The sequence below is a fragment of the Cryptomeria japonica genome, chromosome 9, assembly GCF_030272615.1.
Source record: "Cryptomeria japonica chromosome 9, Sugi_1.0, whole genome shotgun sequence".
In the NCBI taxonomy this organism is placed as follows: Eukaryota; Viridiplantae; Streptophyta; class Pinopsida; order Cupressales; family Cupressaceae; genus Cryptomeria; species Cryptomeria japonica.
This window is the reverse complement of record NC_081413.1, coordinates 734,965,500-734,986,059: the sequence shown is the minus strand read 5'-3', so window position 1 is coordinate 734,986,059 and position 20,560 is coordinate 734,965,500.

The window sequence follows — 20,560 nt, the reverse complement described above, 5'->3', positions numbered from 1 at the left end:
ATAACCGTTCTCAAAACATCACTCATAATTTCAAAAAAAAATCTTTACATTTTCTATTGTAGGAGCAGCTATATGTAGTATTTTGCTTTCAGTTTTAACATATTTTCACCTTGTGCCAACCAAATGATAGAGAATAAGGAGTGATTAAATCAAAGTTGACATAAAAAAACCCTTCAAAATTGCAAAATGCAATTAATTTAAATAAATGGCAATGCTAACTCATAATTGTAATGTATCCATCAAATAAAAATGTGTACATTGCATAACAAAAAATAGAAAGACATAAACTTGTTCGCAAAATGAAAGATAGTATAAAACATAGGGTCTTGCCCAATTTCATCAATTTGTGTTTTAACGATACATAAATGTCAATAAGTGTTTTGAAAATAATACATTTCATTTTAATCTTGTTTAAGAGTCAAATCTAGACTAGATCCTACAAAATCTAGACCGTCTAGTTGTCCTGCTTCTTCTCCTGAACGAGGTTATGTAGTTCATAAATAGTAGATTAGATGAAAAATGATTGGCCACACGTTCAATCGAGTCACCATACACTGTAATTGTGGTTCATCCTTGTGCATGGGTGTATGTAAACGTGCACAACAATTCAAACTATGGAAGAATCATGGGCCAAAAGATCATGGAAAGATGAATGTGCCACAGTTGTCGACCGACACCAACATGTAGCATGAGAAACCAATTCCAACAATCAATTTGAAAGATCGACATAGGGTCCAAAAAGTGTTGTATTTTGACACGGACATTCCACGCATCCCTATTGGGGTCATCAATAATTTTTAGAACAATGGTTCTCATTACATTATCAGGAAGTGCCAAAAGACGTGACAGATTTTCACTGCTAGCAATAAGAATTGCCAATAACCCGTAGATGAAGAGAATGAAATACTGTAAGTTTTGTGTTAACTATAGCATTCAAAATATGAAACAAATAAAGGCTTCATCTTTATTATAAATAGGGATAGAAAATCACAAAAATTCTCCGCAGCACACATGTAATGTACTTAATTGATGTGTCACTTAGATAATGCAAATCACAAGTGTGACAGACCTATATAGACATATACATCAGTAGAGTGAATATCAGGTGTATATAGATAAATGTTATATGAATATGAATGAAATATAAACATGGAAAAGGAAAAATAGACATTTGAATATGTGGGACTTTTTTGTTTAAAAGACAAATCAGTGAGGTGCCAAGTAAGCCCAAACCGTTAAGTTTGATAGTCCATGTTGGATAAAACATCATGTATCTCATTGCAAGAAATCAAAACACAGGGAATTGTCAAGCATATCTACACTATCACTGCTAATATGAAATAACGAGTATAAATAAATGCATTGTTTGATATAAAAATATAGCAGCGACCGATAATCAGTCATAAACAGATATGCAAAGTGTACTTCATGCCATGTAATGGCCAACAACAATTTTTCTACAATAAGGCACTAGAGAGGACATCTATCTATATACGTAGAGAATGCACGTTGCACCAATTGAATACCTTCGAATTACCTTCGATGGCCACAGATTGTCAACCTGCTAACATGGTATTTTATTTTGTCATTTACAGTCAACGACATGTATCTGAGAGAAATCAAAATGTCAACCACTAATAACAGTCCTACATTACTCTTAGAAATCATGTGAATGTTGTTCGCCCATAGCACTATCAAAATCCAAACACCTACCTGGAATTCTTTGGGCAGAGTTCAATGATGACTTCAACACTGAGGGAGCAATTTTTGCACCATTTTCATCAACAACAAAACATAAAACATCTAAAAGGACAAGAATCATTGAATGTTCGAATACCCCTTCACTGTGACAGTTTAGAATTAACTTGTGTAGGATGCAATAGACCCAGAAACATTCACATGAGCTTCCTCTACTTCATCCATTCTCTTCTTCCTCTTCCTCCTCATATAAATTTATGAGGGGATCACAAACAACTCAAAATTAGGGACATCGTATGACATGTCATTACCACTACTCTATCTACATTGTCGTTGAACTTGAGCATGATCCTTTCTTGCATTAAACCATGGCCACATGTGAATAGGGATAGTTTTTGTTGGATTATTATGTGGACTGAAGTTGAATGTTAGAGCATAAAAATGCTCAAGATCAAGAAAGAATCTCTTCACATAGAATGCATAAGGATAGGTGGATTTTCCTAAAGATGAAGGGATAAGACTTAACAAAAAGAGGACTTAGGATGATGACAAGGAGGATTCATTTAAGGATATGGCATATTCACCTAAGGGATAGTGTATTCTCCCAAGAATATGGAAAAATTATTGATTGGTGGAATGACATACTAGATCAAGGAATGATACAAGGGTAGATTCACCTAAATATAGGGTAAATTCAGCTAAAAGGGTACCCATGAGATTGTGGTAATGAGTACCTATCTATGGATGGTGTATTTGGATACAAGTATGATGAAACCATGCTTGTGTATGATGAAACAAAGTCCAGATCTCTATTATAGGTCCAACATAATCTCTATTATTTGAGACACCATTTTATTAGCATATCCAATTAGGGTAATTTATGGGTTTAATTATGGATCATGTTGTCTATTTCCATGCACTATTGAACATATTTGGATGTATTGTGATTATTTTAATTTTGAAGTTATAAATAAATTATGTTTGTACCTTAGAAAGGGTAACTCCAATTGATGTTTGGGCAGTTTATTTGAAAACTTATGGTGATTATTGCCCTATGTTATGTAATGGAGTTATTTTTACACTAAGTAATTAACTAGAAAAATAAATTTGTATTGTTGTACAAGTATGATGAAACCATGCTTGTGTGTTTTCATGTTTGTGCATCCTATTGAGAACCAACCTCGTTGTTGAGGAACTCAATAAATGTGGTGTTAAGTAGAAGAATGGAAAACTCAAGAAGCTATGGTGACATATTGTGGCATTAATAGGGATTATCTCTATTGACCACACCTTTCAAAGATAGTATCCCCTAGTTCTCCTCATAGAATGGACCATTGGATGACTCATAGTGGTATCCTAACATTTATCTTGATGGCATTGCCGATAGTTGGTATGTGGTTCTTGGTACGAGTTTCCTCTTACCCTATTATCTTATTTATATCTTTGTTCCAACATGTGGAGATTGATTTTTGTCATGCTATGATGATTTTCATGTTTGCATGTGTTTTGACATTATGCAAATAGATATGATGTCACACCATACTTATGTTTTGATATAGTGTAGGTGATGGTTACATGTTGTTGATGGTAGCGATTTGGGTTCAAAGACACAATTCCACACACACACACAAATATTTGAAGATGCATTTTATATTATTCCTTCTTAGTGGTGATTAGTGTTGGAAGATTTGCACACATGTAGAGAGGAACTCATGTTAGATATAATAGGTTGTGTTTGATAACATATGAATGTGCCTCATGATGTATACATATAGCTTTGGTGTGTGACATGCATGCACATTTTTCCATAAGACACATTGCTATGTGGCATGTGCCCTATGCATGTCTTCTTTGTGAGGCACGTTGCTATGTGCAATGTGGCCCTAGGTGTGTCTTCTCTATGAGGTGTATTGCCATGATATGTTAGGATTTGTAGTGTGCAGGCCACAAATGCATGCATGAGGGACTATTATTATAGTCATGTTTTTTGGGCATGTATCCTAGGCATGTCTTCTCCATTAGGTACATGGCCATGCCATGTGGGAGTTTTTGTGTTCATGCCACAAATGCACACATGAGGGACTATTATTGGAGTCATGATGAATCTTCACTCTATTTAGCCACAATTTCTAGTCGTATAGTTATGTAATGTGCACTTTTAAGGATTGTGAAGTTTCCTTCAATTATTGATGATCTCTCATCTTTGTTGCATGGGCCAACAATTTTATTTTATCTTGTTTGAATTAGTTTAATCACTATTGTGAGTTTTCTCTATTGTGTAGTTATTGTGGCTATGTTTGATTTGCTATTGGAATTGAACACATTTATTTGACTTATGATTTGTACTATTTTTTCTTTCTTTCAATATTTATGATCTTTGGTAGTTTAGTGAAACTCTTGCTATTTTTAAATGTTGCCTTCTTTGTTGTGATGTGATTCCTCACCAAGATCGACGTAGATAACCTTGGATGAGTGTATATAAGGAATCAAACATCGGGAAAATTTGAGGATAGGGGTAAGTGTTTGTTGTATGGGTAGCTACGATCCACTTGTACATTCTTAGTGATTATTGACGGCTATGTCTTGGAGGCTAATCCCATTAAACAAACAAGGGGGAAGTCATACATAATTATATGGATCCTCCCTAGTTGTGTGTGGATTCAAGACCATCATTTCATATGGTTCTTGGTTAATTTGTGAGACCATGGCATCCTCTTAGACCAATATGTGAGCCTTGTATTGTTATCCCTGCAATGTGGATGAATAAGTGTATGTTAAAATAAATGCTTTGCATGCCATATAGTTGCATATGAGTTGTTCACAACATCAGATCATGATTTAGAATATGTGAATTCTTTTATCCATGTGAAGTCGAATGATTGATTATGAAAATGTGTTATACATTGAAGCATAATTTGTAAGATGTTCTCTTCAAGAAAAAATATTTATGCTTTCATAGTGAAATGTTGACGAAATGGGGTCCTAGTCTAGGAAAGTAAACTACAAACTTATACATTCACCATTTCAAAACATTTTATTGGGGAATAGTCAATTTGGTTCAATTTAATTCCTCTAGGAGAGACCAGCAATATGATTAATTGTTCCATTTTGATGTGATTGGATATGATTAGATATAATTTCATTGAAGATTCAAGAACTAAGTAAAATAATGCAAAATTGACAAGATTAAGCATAAACAGGCAAATAATAAAGCAAAAAGCTAACATAGAGGTAAATATTTGGAAATAAGACTCTAAAATGAACCTAATCAGTTACCTATAGGGAAAATGAGGTTAGAGATAATCTACCTATATGGAAAGTGGTTAAACTCTACCTCTAAGTGGCTCATCTTGAGCATTGTCGGTATATGGGCATTGATGGCATATTATATCTGGTTCTATCATTTTTGTGGGTGCAAAATTAACAAGTCAAAATAGTAGTAGTGGGATCATGATCTCATCAAAATGGTTTTGGCTTTGCATTTATGATAGCACATTGATCACACCTTACAAAAGGTTCCAATCTCATACATAGCATCCCAAAGTAAGGTCAATAATGATGTAACTTAATGCTTAAATTGGAGTTTTGGGTAGTCATATACCGATCATTTCTAGGATTGATGCTTAAACTGGAGTTCTGGGTAGTCATATACCCATGGCATAGGGTAGGGGTGACCTGCAAACAATGCTAGTTCTAGATGCCTGTTTGCTTGGTGTATAACTTGTCAAAATTAGATCGATTGGCTACAAGTCTGCCATAAAGTTTCCAACTTATCACCAGTGAAAATACAAGAACCAAGGCTTAGAATACTCAAAAATGTCTCCCAGAAAGTCTGCAATAGGAAAAAATTTAGTAAGAATTTGCAGATACAATGCTCAAAAATTCACACAATTAGCTACATTAAATACGTTCTCTATTAAGTTCAATGTTTTAAGATGAAAAAGAAGAGTTAAATGGTTTTGGTTCGATTTGCAATTTTTGTGAAGCTTTTGCACTGAAGTTTCCAAAGCCTAATTTTTTTGCCTGTGAAGAAAGACCATGTCAGATAATATCAATGAAGAACAAAATAAGGAGACAATTGCTAGATTATGGTCTAACTTGAAAAGAAAAGGTGATGGGAAATGTTATTGTCCTTGCAAAATTTGTAAGGGCTTAAAGACTAGAAGACTTCTAATCAAAACAACTAAGAAACATTGTAGGCAACATGGTCACATTGAAGGGGGACATGATTATCATCCACTGGTAAGTTGTTCATTATATCATTTTAATAATTTATATACATAAGAAATCACTTGATAATGAGATCATGATCATGGTTTATTTATGTTGATCATTTTTATATAGGTTGAGAACCCCAGGGCACATGATATGGACCAACACAACCCGAAGAATATGGTTTTCGAAGTGGAGGAACATGGAGGTGTGAATATCGAAGCTGAAGATAATGATCCTATGGAAGATGATGATCATGCACCAGAAAACACAATTGAAGATGATGGTACAAATACATTGATCCATGAAACATTTAGTACTGGCACAGCTGATCATGATGATCAGGATGACCTTGATGTTCATGATTTACCTCTTCTTGAGAAGGCATATGAGCCCCTTTACAAAGGCTCCCAAACAACTCTTCTCTCTGCTGTATTGTTGTTGGTGAACTTGAAGGTTATGAATGGTTTATCCAACATAACAATCTCACATATGTTAAGGTGTGTCATACATGTCATTACAGTTAATAAATGGTGAATCATGTACCATTAATATTCTTTATATTAACACCTCAAACTTTTTTTTTTTTGCTGTAGATTGATAGGTGAGTTTTTCTTACCACCATCAAATATTCTACCTCGCTCATACAGAGAATTATCTGCCATTATGAAAGATATTGGAATGGAGTATCAAACAATAGATGCTTGTCCCAATGATCATATTATATATCATAAACAACATGAATTTGGAACAGAATGCCCTGAATGTCATATCAGTAGATATTGAACAGATCAAATAACAAAAAAGGTGCCTCGCAAGGTTCTTTGTTATATTCCCATTATTCCACATATGCAACGATTATTCAGGTGCACTAGCTTGGCACAATTTATGGATGACCATGCACGCAATAGAAGTCGAGATGACATTATTCGAATGCCTGCGGATGGTTCAACATTTATGGACATAGAGGAAAAGTGGCCACACTTTAAAGAAGAACCTCGTAATCTCAGGCTTTCATTGGCAGCGGACAGTGTCAATCCATTTGGAGAGTTGAGATTTGTTTACTCGGTGTGGCCTATTTTTGTTATCAACAATAATATTCCTCCATGGATGTCAATAAAGAGGGAGCACATAATGTTGGCAATGATTGTTCTAGGTATTTTATCATTTAATAGTCATCTACATTTAATTATAAATATTGCAGTAAAATGGTCATAATAATTATGTAATGTTTTTGTTCATTCCACTAGGCAAGTACACAAGTATCACCAAATAGGTATTTGTTAGATGTGTCTTCCTCAAGTGAGGGAAATACAGGAATAGAAGAGGAAAGTGAGACATGTAGTAGATCTCAAATAGGGAGATCAACTAGAGGTCAAAAGATTAGAAGAAAATTCAATAAATGCATGAAATTTTTTCTTGCTCAAGGGGGGTCATGTTCTTATGATGATGAGACGAAAGGTGACATTGAGGTGCCCTTGAGGTACAAACATCTACTGAAACAATGTGTACTCAAGGAACTTCCTCCAATAAACACTGATTTTTGTGTTAATGAGAGGATATATCGCATAGCACCTTCGTCGTTACATGGTTTGGGCCTATTTTCCACGGACAGCATAAAGGTCTGTTACAACAAAGTTGCTAAATTGATGGAGTTTGTTGGACCTTGTTACAATTATAATGATTGGATGCAGATTGTTCGATATAAAAAAAGTATGCGTAGGTATGCACTATCAACCAATTATATACAACAAAAGATAATGATCAAAGTAAACGAGTGGCTGTATACATTGATGGAAGGCCAAAAGCAACAGGGAATATTGCAGGTTTTATAAATACTACATGACCTGGGTCAACTAATAAGCAACCCAATTGCATATTTGAGGCACGTGAGGGAAATTGTGTGTTTGTATGTGCGATAAAATCAATAAGTGCAGGGGAAGAGCTGCTAATCGATTACAATTTGAATTGTATAGATACAAACAAAGTTACTATCATGGGGGTGGTACGTACTATATATATACCATTTAAGCCAATTTCCAATTAATGAATCCAATAAACCATTGTATTATTAAGTTTTTTTGCTAAGTCTATTGGTTTCATTTCGCTAACATTTTTATATTTTTTCTTTGTCACAGGGCCACATGGATCCACCACATAGCACAGATAGGGGTGTAGGTCCCGACACTTCTATGGAGCAGGTAAACCTCATTGTAATTGTACAAATTAGATAGAAGAAAACTGTTACATTATGATCTTTTCTTGAGTGTTTTGAAGTAATTTTGATAGTGTTAATTATATTCTTGTCACAGATGGATGTTCAGGATAAGGGAAAGGAACTTGCAGTACCTCAGCACCTCCATAGGGATGTGGGGCACTCGACAGTGTTATGCGATGATGACATCGCACTTAGCGCAAACCTTATACAATTTGTACAAAAGAATATTAGAAAAATTAGGCAAGAGATTGTTGATTTGGCAACTATAAGCCCTCAAACTGATGAGATAACAAAGAGGGTGCAACTATTGTTGCGGACAATGGAAAATTTGTTAGTAAGCAGTAATGAAAGCTTTAATCATAACAAAAGTTCAATAATGGTTTATATTTTTTTCTCTTTTATGTCATTAACTAAAATATGTATGTGTTGTTTTTACAAAAATTTATAGGGCCTCATCATCCTGGTGGCAATGATCAGGGTATTGCAGGTAGTTCAGGTGATGACCATGTTCTATATATTAAAACCACTCCTTTGGACTTGTGAACTTGCTTTTTAATGTTTTACATATTTAATGTATTACTCTTCAGGTGCTGACATGGGTCCGAGGTCGACCCCAACTGTATTGTTGACTGCAATGTTAGCAACATGTAGCATGCAGACATCGTCTGTTGCACCGGCTCATGTTGACCCGCCCACTGGTGGTAGATCCCTCTTTTTCTCTCTCTTTCATTATGTGTTTATTACCCTTGAAGTGTTCTTTCTTGGAGGCATTTCATAGTGGATTCATTTACTGTGGCAGGAGATGCACATGAGGATGCGCCAGAGGTGAGTACTAGTGATAACATACCATCATTTCCTGGATCTTCTCGTATTGCTAGTACGGGAACGTTGCAAGCCACATTGGTGGTGAGCGACGAAGAATTGATTCCCTTGAAGATACAGAAGGTTCCAGGTACTTTAAAATTATTATTATATATAGTCTAATTGTAATTTACTTACTGATCACTCATTTTGGACTAATGATCCCATGTTTTTTTGCAGGAAATGATATTTTTTTATAAAAATCTTAATGCCATTACATTGCAGATATTTGGGCCCACCATACGTAAAAGGTGGAACATCATATGTGAACTAACCCTTATCCACTATTTTGATTTCATATCATTGCTAGAATAGTTTTCCTTTTATCCATTTCTTGAACTATATCAAAGGTAGCTTCAGTTTCTTTCTAAATTTAGCAGGTTTGTTTTTGCTTTAAAGGTGGAATGACCAAGAAAAAAAGTTAAAAGATTAACTCACAAACTGTATGGTAGGGTTGTTTGGAAATGACACATTCGACAAGACTAAGCTCTTGGAAAAAGCTGGCACATATCTAAAGTATGTGAGGGACCAATATAGGACACATTTAGAGAAGAATGTAAAGTATGAGCATTCCCCCATGATTCCAGAGAGGGAGTGGAAGGACCTAATTTTGGATGCAAAGGAGAGAATTGAAAGGAAAAAAGGAAATACACCACCAGACGCTAGAAGAAGGTATGTGATACTATTAAGAATGTGAATATGTACTAATTATTCATTATATTTATATATTCTAACATATTTCAAACTTTTCATAGATTGAGTGACACCTCAAAGGCAACCAAGGCAAGACAAGAAAAGCATGGGCAACACAAACTCGGCTCTGGTGGTTATATGAAACTTGCCGCATGAATTGTAAGAATCAGTAAATTAAGTATCACATCAAAATATTTATAAATTTTAAACAATTTTTTTTTTATCAAACAATACAAGCAAAATTCACAATACTAAGCAAAAATGCAGGGCTCTGAATTCAATAGAGCGCCCACGGAAGATGACAAGAGAATTAGCTACCAGCAAGGCTATATAGCCGTGGCTGAATGGTTACGAGAATTGAGTGGGCAAACACGAGATTCTGATGCATCTGTCACAATGGTAAATAAGCTAAATGAAAATTATTTCAAATTGAATACTTAACCAATAATCTATTTGATGTTAAGTTTCAACATAAAGTGAATATATATTTTTTTTAAATAAGAAAGCAATGATAACACTATGCGTGACATTGGAATGCAGCATGATAATCGTGGAACAGAACCTGTACATGAAGGTCCAGATGTGCATCCTAGTAGTGGAGGTATTCATTTGCTATTCAAATTTTTTTATGTAATTATTAATACAATTAAACATCTTAAATTGAAAATTAGTGTAGTAATTAATGTAACCTTTATTGTTAATATTTTAGAGCATGTAGTCGGTGGTGACCAAGTGGAGCATGATCTGAGTAGACAACATCAAGAACGTGATGTTCCCCAATCAGGTAAAGAGGACCACTGTTATTCCTTTAAACAAATTTAATTGCAATTGGTGTATTGATTAATGTAACATTTCATATTTCAACTCTAGAGGATCTAGAGGGTGTTTAGCATGTTGAGGTTGAGGCTAGACAAAATGATGTGGAAGATGATGTGGCTGCATTAGGTAAAGAGTGTAACGGTTGTGTTCTTTAAATTAATGAAATACTTTTAACAATAATAAAAAAATGTTTTGAATTTAACCCAATTCTTTGTTATTGCAGAGGACCCCCCTTTGGTTCAGAATCCTCGTCCTTTGTATAGGACTAGGCATACATCAAGAGCACGAGAAGAGGGCAGAACATCCGAAGATGGGGTAAATGATGAAGAAACCGATGTTCCACTTAGTCTTTTCATAGCTTCAAAGAAAAAACAAAGAAAGAAATGATTGTAATCTACCTTATTTGATAATGATTGATTTTTATGTGTTGATGAATGTAATTATGTGCTAATGAATGTTCATGAATGATATGTGTTGATGATTATTGATGAATGTTGCGTTTTAATGAAAGTTAATGAATTTTATGTGTTAATGAACGTTATGTGATAATGAATGAATGTTATATTTTAATAATGGATGAAAGAATGAATGAATGTTAGATGTTAACAGGGAATTTAGAGTGATGTTAGGGGGGGGGGGAGGGGCCAAATGAGCTTCCACCTTCACGTGGTTGGCCCTGTTAAGTAGAGAATATTAAACTATTCTTGAAACAAAGTGAAGCTCAATAAGATAACACACTTTTCAATATTTCATTATGTTGCACAGTTAATCTTATTGAATAATGTACGTATATTGAATCTTAATTGCAGGGTCCAATAGAGCCAACATGAACAACAACATGGTGCGACTGCAAAAGTTGTGAATATGCCTCATCATGAATAAAGTTGAATTAGCGCATTCTCTGTAAAATCTCAAATGCTCTATACTTTGGAAGTTTTGAAATTTTTATGATCATATCGGTCCCCTGCCTAAAATCTTTTTTCCTTGATTTGTTTGTGATACAATTTTTGTTTTCCTTTTATTTATGTATGTCTTAATAATTCTCCACATGCTTCCCATTCTTATTTAGATTGTTGTATTTTTACATATGTTGGAATCTGTAGTTCCATGTACATGTTTTCTATGCTCTTTGTAACTGTATGAAAAGGTGTAAAATGTGGGTATAGTCCAAAATCTTGATTACCAACAAGCTATTATTGTTTAATAGTTCCAATGTTTGTATTAATTGAAACAGTTTAACCCTTTTAACATGTTTCATAGCAAACCTGCACTTTGTATGCAATCTTATTGTTACAGTTCAATTACTGAGGTGATGTGCTTTATCTTGACAATAGAATGTCGAAATTTATCTGAATTTATCTTGACAATAGAATGTCGGAATTTAATACCATAATCCATGATGAAAACTGCCAAAAATGGATATTTATCTTAGTTTGCAATTACAAAATGCTTTTTTATAGGCCTCTCGAAGATTAAGTACATCAAATTGAGACTTTATAAATTGAGTCTATGTATTAGCAATCTCCCAAATTGTTCAATGGTCTCCAAACCTTGTCAATTTTTTATTTTTATTTTAACTCAAATATGTATGGTATAGGCATATCATTAGTTGTGTGATTTTTTTTTTCCTTAAATGCTTCTACGACCAAAAGAGACAAGTTTTAGATGAAAATGGGGTCTTATGGGCCTTTTTGACACAATGGTAGGTTCTTTAGACCTGAAAATGCCCCAAAAACTAGTCGATTGCCTTAAGTTACAAACAAATCCTTGTTTGTGAGCATGCTTCTTGATCTCCAATTTTGGTGGAATGAAAGATAATATTGAATTTCTCAAGCCTTTTGGATGCTTCGAAACCACCAAAAAAAAGCTACTTTGATCATTGAAATGTTGTAGTGACTTGGATAAAAAAACAAAACTAAGTCTAAACTTTAGAAGTTGGTTTTTTCTTGTCAAATTGTTTTCAATTTTCAAATCATCCAAGGATGCAAGAGGAGTATATTTTGTTATGACAAGATAAAAAAAAAACTTAGAATCTTTTGAAACCATTGAAACACGGAGACCCTTTCCCCCCCTCCAAAATCCCTATTTTTTTAGGATGCAATACTTAGGGGAAACATCCCCTTGCCGCACCACTTAGGGACATCCTAGGGACTCCAAGGAGTCTCTTGACCATCTTGAGGATGCCTATGAGTCTCCCATGGCCCCCAATTAGAAACTCCAATTCTAAACAAAAATGGTGAAATTATTGTGAAAATGTCATTCGTATTAAAGGTTTGGCAATGCCCCCTAACCTTGATGGGGGCTCTGCCCCAAACCCCCCACAAGGGGCACTACCCATTGACCCCAAACTTCTACCCACCATTCTTATTGTTAATGCAATCATTTCCATTTTTTTTATGTTGACTAGTTTAAACACTTAGTATGCCAAATTTTCATCTGCAATTCTTATACTTATTCTTAGTTTGTTCCCAAAGTTCCAAAACTCTACCACCATTGTTAATGTTCAAATTTCAATGCAATCATTGACATATTTTTAATATTTATTGTAAAATTTACATAGTGTGGCAAAGTTTTATTTACAGTTGTTATACTTATTCTATACACATCCTTTTATAATTAATTTTTTAAGTTGTATATATATTTGCATCCCACCCCACCCCCTTCATCACCCCCCTGTCATCCCCAAACTTAAGCCCTTGGTATGTTAAGATATGAAATCTCACAATAGTTTCATTTGATATGTTAATTGAGGAAAAACCTACAACATATAGCTTCCAAGATTCCAAACCCATGAGGATCATGAAGAGGTAGAAAACCCAAAAAATAAATTGCTTATCCAAGTTTCCAAATTTGTGACAAGGAAAAAGTAGAATCTCAATCAAAGAAGGAGAATGTGCAACTCATTATCTTATTCTACCTAAGTAAAAATATTACCTAATTAAGCTTTTTAATAGTGGAATATCACACTTAGGATAAAACATATCCAAGGTAAAAAAAATATTACATTGATAGGCTTCTTTGGTTGCTCTAAAAGTGGTGCCTTATGAATTATGTTCTTGGATACTAAAGTTTCCAAATTCTGGGCACTCTTGATAGCTTCTCGTAGAGATTGTGATTTGAAGGCTTTAACCAAACCTTTTAGTGGTTTCTGTTGATGTGTTTTTTATGCACTATGCAACACAAAATAAAATACTAAGTATTCTATCCTCTCTTGAACAAAATCCTCCCAAGTGCTAAACTACGTGATCAAATGGGATGACTCCAAGATTCCAATAGTCAGGTCTTGACTTTATATTGCAGATAGACTCAATGATTGTGATGAGATATCTTCTGGAATCACAAGGGGGACTTACATTGCTTGGGTCAAGACCTATCCATTCTCATGTTTCATGATTGATTTACACTCCATGATTTAGGTCATCCTTGAGCAACATCTCAACTTAGCCAAAATTTGTTTTTTGTACCCTAATTCTTTAATTTTGACCCCTTACTAGCATTGCCTTAGGTTTTATTGGAATTCTTTCTTCTCTAGCATGGGCACATTTCTAGGGTTCATTCGCACAAATTGCTCTTGATGAGCAAGCTAGTATCATGACCATGACTTAAACAAAATTTTAACTTAGTCAAATTATCTCCTCCAAACTTCTATGAGTTCATCGGCTTCATTCTTCATCATTTGGATGTCTTTTGTCATTGGAAGGTAATTCTTGACCACCATACCTCAATCTTGACCTATGCTACCCTAAAACCCTAGAACCTAGTCATGTTTACAATTGAGATCTTGGTGACTTGATCACTTAATATAGCTTAATCATGTAGATCTCATCTAACTCTGACTCCAACACTTAAGCAAATCAACCCTAGCAACCAAGTACTTTGGGAAATATCTTGCAACTTGACAACATGGGTAATGATGGAGGAATGGAAGGTGAGACCTATAGAGGTGAGAGAGAGAGAGAGAGGGTGAGAGGAAGAGATAATGACCTGGAGAGGGTAGAGAAAGAGAAGTAGAGAGGGAGAGAAGAAGAGAGGGATGGAGAAAGAGACCTAGAGAGGGGAGAGAGAAGAGAGATAGTAGAGAGGGATAGATAAGAGAGATAGAAGAGAGATACCAATGTCAATCTTTTTCTATAAATTTTTTTTTTTCGAGAACTCGGCCTATCATTGGAATTCTGACTCCACAGGGTAAAATTCCGATAGAGGAGTGCCTTCGGATGCACAATATCCTCATCGGAACTCTCCTAGAGGCTGTCGTGAGGATGTTGTGCATCCAATAGCACTCCTCTGTCGGAATTTTACCCTATGGAGTCGGAATTCCGATGATAGGCCAAGATCATGACGGTATTCTTTCTGGGTATGAGCATCCATGGCGGCCGTCGGAAAGGTTGAAGGTGATGTCGGAATTCCGATGACCATAAGGATAGTTGGAACTTCCGACAAAAAGTTTTTGACGGCTTTTTTTGTCGGTAGTGCGATGAAATTTCATCAGAATTTCGACGATTTGCCGTTGAAATTTTGACCCGAATGTACTAGTGACATCTTGGGTGAACTATAAAATTTAGTTCATGGATGATGTGTTTGCATTGTTTTATCCTTCCTTGAGCTAAACATTAGAGACTTCACCGTTTGTAATTAGAAAAAAGTAAACTAACACTTTCATCATAGAATTTGACGCATATTGAGATTGAAACTTCATACTCTTCTCAACATTAACTTGAGATTCCTTTTTCTTATGGACTAGGAGAACTATTTTTTGTTATAAGGTGATTTCATCTATTCATTCTTGTTAGGAAATCACTAGGTTGATCAAACTATTTTCAACATTTAGCTCTGTGAGAGAAAAATTATATACAAGTTTACAAAATAAAAATAATACAAAGATTAAAAAAATTATCACAAGATCATATAAGATATACCTTGGGAAAGCCCTCATAAGGGAAAAACACAACTACCAAAAGTATCCACACTCAATGTATTATTTAGAAACAAAGATTACTTTAGTGGCGAATATTCGCCAGTGGTGAATTTTTCACTTCGGCCATGTCGGAAATGGCGAATATTTTGTACCGACTGGGGGTGGCCATGTCACCAGAACATTATCAATTTCCATCAAAGTCACGGCCCGATCGCCATATGTTTTATGCAATTAAATGTTTCTATGCAATGATTTCGCCAATACATTATATGGTCGACACATGGTAAATTTAATTTTTTCGCCTACACTCTTTGAGGTTGCCTTAATAGATGACCTTAATTCGCCTATAGGCATGTAAAGATTTGTTAGCCAGAGGGACCCAATTCACTTGACATCTTGCCGACGCGTGTCTCCATTCACCCCAACTTTCGCCAACTATATTGTATTCGCCAATTATTTGGACGACCTATAATCGCCTCGAAAATTACATAAGTCGTATTTGGATGACCTATAATCGCCTCAAAAATTACATAAGTCGTATTTGGATGACCTATAATCGCCTCAAAAATTACATAAGTCATGTTATAGTTACGTAGGATTCGCCAAATATTTGTATACCATATAAAATTCCTGTGGAATTCACCATATAAGGATTGGTATAAATACATGCAAAGATCAGATCTATCTCAACTCAATCTGGTGGGTTCTAGGCTCCAAATTCTGATCAATAGTGAAGTTTCAGACCAAGGAGAATCATTGTTGTTGACTGCATTGGCGACTGCTAGTGACCTAAAGGTGAGCGATCATATTTTTGAAGTGGTATATTATACATTATAGTCTATTATTGCTTCTTCAACAAATTGATATTTTTTTGGCAGCCTTTATTTCGTTGGAGATGTCGAATAGGAAGAGGGGTAGGAAACCTGAATGTGGGGAAGGCCAGGAGAGGCCAACAAAAAGAAGAATGTTGTCTTCATACTTTGGCATTGAAAAAGATTGTGGTGAAAATTAGGAAGGTACATCATCACAAGTACAAGTACAAAATTTGCCACCTACACCGCATGTTGAAGACGACGACGAACCTAATATCTCAGATCAGGATGATCTTGAAGAAGATTATATGGTAGATACCCAAGTTAGCAAGAATGATATAATCAACTTGGGTGATAATGCCATTGATGATAATGCACGGAAGGGGAAAAGAAAAGCCATATCAAAAAAGGGTGAACCACAATCAAAAAAGGATCGAGAGTGGGATATGTCAGTGAGGAATTTTCAAATTAATTGGGCATCAAAGTATCCATTCATTGAACCAATGGAGAATCCAATTGAAGGCGAGCCTCCAATAGAATACAAGTGTAAGATTTGCACCTGGAAACATAATAAGGAAATTAGGTTGCAGCTAAAATTTGACACCATAGAAAAGCATATGGGTAAAGTTTATGAAAAACAAATGATAGACAGGGTTGAAAAATCAATGATAAGATGGAAAACAAAGGAGGAATGTAAGCATGTGAAGAATGTTGAAGAGTATTATTTTCATGAGAAAATATAGATGAAGCCTACTAAAGTTAAAGGTTCTATTGAAGCTATTTTTGGAAAAGCAATGCAAATAGAACAACTGGGAAAAGTTGTTTAGTTAAGTGTTGTTTTTTATATTTTGAGCAGAGGGTGTGCTATGACAGATTTCCCATCAATTAGTGGTTTATTACACTTTTTGAAAGTTCCTAACTAGCCTAATAGACACTGGTCAATAATCAGTGGATGGGAATGGGCAAGTTGTCTTATTGAGGTTGAAAAAGAAGATGTAAAGGAAAAAATAAGAGAGTCAAACTTTATTGCATTTTCTTTAGACGAATTTACAGCAGTAGACAATACTTCATGGGTATGCATGTATGTTTATACTGTAGAGAATCATACCTGCCAACCTCATCTACTATCTATTGCTAAAATGAAGGAGAGTGCGACAACGGAAAATTTATTTCAACTAGTAAAGAGAAGTTTAATTGAATATGGAGGTATGGATGACATGACAGTAGTCAAAAAATTGGTTTTTGTTGGAGCAGATAGAGCTTCAGTAATGTAAGGTCACAGGAACGGTCTTTGTACAAAGATTGAAACTTAATTTGCACTATACATTACTGCAATTCACTGCATGGCTCATAGAATGAATCTAGCTTTTGGAATTGTGAGCAAGTTTGCTTCGGTTATAAAAATTGAAATTTTAATCAAAGAGCTCTACTCACACTTCTGTCGAAGTCCCAAGCGATTTATGGAATTTCAACACTTTGCTGATGGAATAACTGATGGGAACAAGCTTCTGAAGGATAATGATACCAGATGGATCTCTTTGGATGGTCCAGTGCATCAAGTGTTTTCACAATATCCATCCTTGATTGGACTATTTCACACAACTCATGACGAATCAGATCAACCAAAATTTCCTGACCTTCTTCGGAGGTTAAGTAGTTTAGAGACACTCTTAACTTTAGCAGCTCTTCTGCCCATGCTAGAGGAAATGAGAAATATTATGAAGGCTTCCCAAAAAAGAGCTCTGTATATTGTTGTTGGTATTTTGGTATGGTTTTTTCATTAATGTCAACACCTTTAACACTTATCAACTCTGGCACTTTGGAGGATTGGCAATGTTCACTAGCAAGTAAATGACTTTATGCACAGTCAACGGTATCTGGTACACCGACAGGATATAATGTTCACCGACACTTGGAATGACATGGAAAACATCTGGTTATGTCGAAGACATTATTTGGACACTCTGTCTTAGAGATTTGTTCATTGGATTATTCATGTTTGCATATTTGTTGTTACCGGCAAATAGGTCTAGGTTATGCACCAGCAGGCTTATCTATTCCAGATCAGCACGACATGATTTGGAGATGATTTTTTTGTTATTGTAAATACATTAAGACGACATGTTGAATCGGTTATTGCATCAGTTATTGATTTACTTGCAATTATTTTATTGTAAAATCTTTTAGAGCCAACCTACTAAAATTGGTCTTAGGTTATGGTATATATGTAAGATCTTATTTGTAAGATCGATAGGCGATAAGGAAAAAGAATTGTAAGAAGATATATGCGAGAATAAGAAGAGCTATACACGCAGACATCATTTGAAGGTGAAACAAGGTTTTTGTAAAGGCAATCAGACCTACACTAGTACTGAATCCAACATATGAAGATGCTATTTTGAGCAGTACATCATTATTGGATTTAACCATCCAATTGTAGTCAGTGTGACTCCTATTTGTGTTTGAGAAGTGAGCTCTAGGCGCTTGGCCTTTCTGCATGTGCAGACCCCATTTGTATACACATACTATCTGCAGTAGTATCATCTGATTGTGGGTAAGGTTTCCCACTGTGGTTTTTCCCCTTACAGGGTTTCCACGTACAAATATTGGTGTTATGTGTTGTGGATGTTATTGCCTTTCTGTTTCATGCATTAATCTTTACCGGTACTGTAGTTAACTGATAAACTATCTACCGGCATAAAGTTTGTTTTACCAGTATCAAGCATTAAGGTTGGTTAAGTTGTTTTTGGTTTGAATTTATTGGACAACTGATTCACCCCCCCTCCCAGTTGTCTCTAGGACCTAACAATTAGTATCAGAGAATAGTCCTCTTTTTGCAGAAGTTTAACAACTTGAGGAGATCCAATGTCTACTAACTATTTCAGGAAGGACAGTCCTAAACTTGATGGAACCAACTATGGTATATGAAAGATCAGAATGGACACACATTTGAATTGCATTGGAAAGGACATCTGGGATGTTACAAAGAATGGCTATACTGCTCCTACATCCAGATAGCCTAATCCACCTACCTTAGGAAAAGATGAAGAAAATGATTACAAAGCAAGAGAAGCACTTTTAAGTGCATTATCAGATCAACAAATTATGGGATTATCAGATAGGTCTACTGCTAAAGCTATTTTGGATCATTTGGAAAGATTTAATGAAGGAGATTCCACAGTCAAAATTGCAAAACTTGAAAGCTTCCAGGTTAGGTATGAAAATCTGAAAATGGAAGAAGATGAAAGGATTTCTGCTTTTATGGAAAGAGTAAATGAAATTGTTTTGGGTATTAAAGGTTGTGGAGGAACCTTAAGTGAAGATGAAATTATTTCAAAAGTTTTAAGAGGATTTCCACCGACATATAAAATAAAAGTTACTGCTATAAATGAGTTGAGAACAATGCCTAATACATCAGTAACTAGGGATACATTGATTGGAAAACTTTCAGCTTTTGAAATTGAGGAATTTGGTCTTGTTGCTACTATAAAGACAGATTTAGCTTTTAAGGCATCAACATCATCTGCACCATCTTTTGACAAATCTGATTGGAAAGCATTTTATGCAAGAGAACTTGAGGAAAGCAGGAGAGAAAATGAAGAACTTGAAGAACTTGAAGCACTATTTGCAAGGAAAATGCCTAAAGGTCTAGTTGGAAGTAAGTATGAAAGTAAAGCACACTTTAAAATGTTTTAACTATAATAAGATTGGTCATATGGCTTCAAGATGCGTTGATAGACATGCTAAACTAAGAGAAGAAGCTAGAAGAACATACAAACCTAACCCTGAATATCAGAGATATAGATTTAAGAAGAATAAAGATAAATCTTGTTATCTTGTTGATGAAGGAGTCACTGATGATTTTGATGAAGATCTGACAGACAATGGATGGGTTTTTGTTGCTATAACAGAAGATCAACCGGCACCTACTGTTCAACTGGTAGAGCAGGCCCTGGTTGAAGTTAAGGATGAATGGATCATTGATTCAAGATGTTCACATCACATGACTGGTGATAAAGGTAAATTCTTGAACTTTCAGGAATACAATGGAGGTTTAGTAAGATTTGGACATGATAAAGCTTGTTTGATAAAAGGAAAAGGTACTATATCTCTTGATGGTAAGCCTAATACTAACAATGTCTACTATGTATAAGGTTTAAAGCATAATCTTTTGAGTGTTGGTCAATTAGTTAAAAAAGGATTTCAGTTACAATTCAATAATGGAAAATGCAACTAGTAATCAAACTAGAGGTAACATCTTTCATTTGAATAACAGTGAAAAGACATGCTTGATTCCACACGTTGATGAAAGTTGTCTATGGCATAAGAGAC